This window comes from Hordeum vulgare, chromosome 4H, assembly GCF_904849725.1.
Source record: "Hordeum vulgare subsp. vulgare chromosome 4H, MorexV3_pseudomolecules_assembly, whole genome shotgun sequence".
Lineage (NCBI taxonomy): Eukaryota > Viridiplantae > Streptophyta > Magnoliopsida > Poales > Poaceae > Hordeum > Hordeum vulgare.
Genome location: NC_058521.1, coordinates 556846036 through 556851089, shown reverse-complemented (window position 1 = coordinate 556851089; position 5054 = coordinate 556846036).

Below are 5054 nucleotides of genomic sequence, written 5' to 3'. Positions count from 1 at the left end.
TCCACAACTGTAGCAACTGCTGCTATTGACTTCCGTCACGGCCATGTTCTTCCCGATTTCATGGTGAGAAAGGCAGGCCTTGCCGTTGATCTACTTTAATAACGCAGCGCCCTGACTTTAGCACGAGCACGAGTAGTGGCGCAGCGGTAGAAGTCTCTGCACCTGATCAAGGAGATCCCGGGATCGAGTCCCCACTGGTGCATATATTTTTCTTGCATTTTTGTCTGCATTGCAGCGGCTGGGCTTAGAGTTAATTACATTCAACTCTAATGTTTCTATTCGCAAGCACATGTACAGCCGAGCTGGTAGCCGATCCTCCCCTTGAACCAATGGGTCTCGGGTTCGAATCCGAGACACCCCGTTGCGCCATCCCTGTTAGGCCCAGTAGTAGCAGATTCGGTCCGTGTATTTTTTTAAAGCGTCCCGCGATTTTCCAATTCCAGGGATTTTCAGAAAAATCAACATATTTTCAAATGCCCGTAGTCTCTAATCCGTGCTTCAGATTGCGATGAGTTATATATGTAACGTGGCTAGAATTTTGCGTAGAGTAATATTTTTCAACTCTCATGCATAATTAGATCTATTTAGTGTGTTTTTTGCATCGGTTTACGTGTCGCCGTGTTGAAAACGGTTTAGGTCGTAACTATTTGTCCGTAGCTCCGTTGAAGATGTGCCATATATGTAAATGGACCAGAACGACGAGTAGAATCACGTGAACCACTTTGTTTTGCCGTTTAACAAACCAAAATGTGATTAGGACAAATCTGGACAGAATTAAGATTTAACACGTGAGGTCATTTCGGAGATACTATATGTCGTTTCCGGCCTCATTTAAAATGCCTAGATAGGTAGTTTAATTACGCTTCACCTCTTGCCATGTTTAACCACATTTAATATTGCCGTGTATTTAATCGGGATAGAACTAAATAATTAACGTGGAGTTTCGTCAATATGCAACTCGTTGCATATTGAACTTCACTTAATGTGTAGTGTTTGTTTGTGTGAATTGTCATGCCGTGACTTGCATGTATTCAGCTGCTCATGCACCATTTGTGTTGTGCATCATGTGGTGAGTTTCGTGTGTTGATGCTTGTTTCCGGTTTTCCCCGTCTCGATAGAGTTCCGCAAGCATGCTGGATGTGAGGACCCGTTCGACTACGTCGGTTCGTCTGCTTCACGAAGGCATTCTTCTTCCAAGCGGGATCTCAGGCAAGATGATCATTTCCCCAGATACCATTACTATCATTGCCTTGCTAGTTTTTACCGTTTCTATCGATTATGTCTCGTGCCTACCACATATTAAATATCAGCCTCTCAACAATGCCATGAAACCTTCAACCTGTTCAACCTAGCAAACTACTGATTGGCTATGTTACCGCTTGCTTAACCATGTTGTTAGCGTTGCTAGTTGCAGGTGCAGTTGCTTCCATGTGTTAACATGGGTTCCTTGTTATACCACCATAGTATATGCTATTTAATTTAATGCACCTATATACCTGGTAAAAGGTGGAAGGCTCGGCCTTTCTAGCCTGGTGTTTTGTTCCAGCTTTGCCCCCTTAGTTTTGGCTACTGGTGTTATGTTCCATAATTGAGAGCTCCTAACACGATCGGGGTTGTTATGGGGACCCCCTTGATAATCCGTTTTAGATTAAAGCTGGTCTGGCAAGGCCCAACATTGGTACTACATTTGCCCAACATAATAATTTGATAATATTGAAATGCATAGGGAGTTAGCGCTACCCAAGGAGTAATTCTACATAATACAGGGAGGGCCAGTGCTGATGGTGCTGGTCCAAAACAGAGCACTGTGCGGGGCCACCGTGAGGAAACTCGAGGTTTGGCACTCGTACGTGTCGCTTATCCGTCGTGTCCTGAGAACGAGATACGCGGCTCCTATCGGGATCGTCGACACGCCGGGCAGCCTTGCTGGATTAGTTTTACCTTTGACGAGATATCTTGTGCATCGGGATTCCGGTGATGCTTTGGGTAATCTCAGAGTTGAGGTTTTCCACTAAGGAATCCGACGAGATTGCGAGCTACGTGATCGAGGATTTCTATGCGGCTTGTGGTAATTTGTGATGGACTAGTTGGAGCAACCCTGCAGGGTTAAATCTTTTTGGAAAGCCGTGCCCGTGGTTATGTGGCAACGTGGAAACTTTGTTTAACACTGGTTCTAGATAACTTGAAGTTAACTTAATTAAAACATGCCAATTGTGTGCGTAACCATGACTGTCTCTTTCGTGAGTTCTTACTCCGATCGAGGACACGGTGGGGTTATGTCTGACGTAGGTAGGTGTTCAGGATCATTCATTTGATCATCAGTAGACACGTCCATTATGCGTAGATCTTCCCCCTCTTATTTCTTGTACTCGTAAGTTTAGCCACCAAATATATGCTTAGCCGCTGTTGCAACCTCACCACTTAACCATACCTCACCCATTAAGCTTTGCTAGTCTTGATACCTTTGGAAATGAGATTGCTGAGTCCCCTGTGGCTCACAGATTACTACAACACCAGTTGCAGGTACAAGTAAAGGTTACTTGACGCAAGCGCGTTGATTGTTCATTTGGAGTTGCTTCTTCTTCTTCTTATTCTTCATCGATCTAGGATGGGTTCCAGGCCGGCAACCTGGGATAGCAAGGATGGACGTCGTTCTTCTTTTGTCGTTTGTTTTCGTCCGTAGTCGGACCCTACTCTTACTCTTGATGATTATGTAATGTAGTGATGTGACTCTGATGTAGCTTGTGGCGAGTGTAAGCCAACTATGTATATATATCTCTTCTTTTTAGTACATGTACTTGTAACGATATCTATTCTTGCGACACGACGAGGTGCGCTTCTATCCCTGACGAGGCCTTCGTGCCAAATTGAGGATAGGGTCGCATCATGGGCGTGACAGTCATCCTTTGTGTGGCAGTCGGGATCGCGCGATGGTTTATACCTACCAACCCTTCCCCTAGGAGTATGCGTTGAATGCTTTGTTTCGATTACTACTAAAACTTTTGCAACAAGTATATGAGTTCTTCATGACTAATGTTGAGTCCATGGTTTAGATGCACTTTCACCTTCCACCATCACTATCTTCGTTAGTGCCGTGCAACTTTCGCCGGTGAACAAAACCCACCATTAGCCTCCCTCAAAACAGCCACCATACCTACCTACTATGGCTTTTTCAATGTCATTCCGAGATATATTGCCATGCAACTACCATCATGACATGTGCCACCACGTCTACATTGCCATTCCATGATCGTAAGATAGCTAGCATGATGTTTCCATTAATGTCCATGCCATGCTAGATCATTGTCACGGTACACTACCGAAGGCATTCCATATAGAGTCATCGTTGCTCTAGGTTTTGAGTTGTAAGTGTGATGATCATCAGCCCATATACAAAAAGAGGCCAAAGATGCCGACCAAAAAAAGAGAGGCCAAAGAGCCCATTCAAAAAACAAGAGAAAAAGAGAGAAGGGACAGTGCTACCACCTTTCCACACTTGTGCATATTAAGCACCATGATCTTCATGATTGAGAGTCTCTCGCTTTGTCACCACCATATAGCTAGTGGGAAATTTTCATTATATAACTTGGCTTGTATATTCCAATGATAGGCTTCCTCAAATTTGCCTTAGGTCTTCGTGACCAAGCAAGTTGGATGCACACCCACTAGTTTTCTTTAAGAGCTTTCACATACTCTTAGCTCTAGCGCATCATTTGTATGGCAATCCCTACTCATTCACGTTGATATCTATTGATGAGCATCTCCATAGCTCATTGATATGCTATCGGTGAATACTCACAACATATGCCATAGGTAGGCTAAAGTCGGTGAGAACCGAAGGGGCAAAGGTGGGCGCTGGGAACGAGGTTGGTACACGCATGGGACGCACGATGTACCCAGGTTCAGGGCTCTCCGTAGAGATAATACCCCTAATACTGCCGGAGTGTTTGATGTGTAGGAACATAGTACAATGTCGCTCCTGGAGCTGTGTTGGGAGGAGGAAGAGGGGAGCAGCCGGCTCGTCTCTACCTCTCTCTTTGTGGTTGGTGAATGTGTTGTGTTGAGTGACTGGTGAATGATCGCCCCCTTGCATGGAGGGCGACCGGGGGGTTTTATAGACGAACCCGTCGGCCTACAATATGGATAAAGGATACGAGTGTGGGACCCCGCTGGCAGCTTCGCCGGCTGGCCAGGGCCCCACAAGGGTCTTGTCTTGTCGATGGGGGGCCCGCCGGCTGCATGGTCTCGATTGCCTGTGGGACCCGCCGGCTGGCCAATGAGGCTCTCACGTAAGGTTGACGCTGAGCACGCGCTGTACGTCAAGCGTCGCCCCGCGAGATTCTTCATGGGCAGGTAGTACGACCGCCTCCACTGTTCCCCATGCCGTGTGCAGTAATGGAGTGGGAGTGTGACGGTCCGACACTATGCTAGGTGATGGATCAGAGCCAAGGTAGGTCAGCGGCGTGGCTGCCAACGCTCGTACCTGCCGGGTGCCCTGATCCAGTACATTTGCTGACGCGTAGCTACCTTTAATCGTGAGGTCTCTTCCTGACCTACGATCTGATGTGACTTGTGATCCTCGGCGGCTAGCCTGCTTGGCCAGCCGGCGTAAGTGTGGTCGCCTGCTCCCCAGTCCGGCCGGCTCCGAAGAGGAGGCCGCCTGGATTCTAGCCGGCAGGGGTTCCCTGGCCGGCCAGAAAAGTGGCCGCCTCGTCCTCTAGTCGGCAGGTGATGCCTAGCCGGCCAGAAGACTTGGGCCTTGGGAGTCTTCATACGTCCATGTCCATTGGGCCGGAAATTAAGGAATAGGCTTGATGAGCCTACCCGGGGTTATCCCCCCGACAGTAGTCCCTGAAGTTGGCGAGGTCTGCCGCCTGCGGGCGGGCGGCCTCACCGGCTTGTTGATTTGTCTTGATATTTTGACCGCTATTCGCGGCGAAGGACGCCGGCTTCGAAACCGGGTGGCTACGAAGCAACGCCTCGGTCTAGTCGTAACTTGTTCGGAGAACGCCACGTGCCAGGCCCCGCCTGGCGTAATGATGGCGGTTACTGCT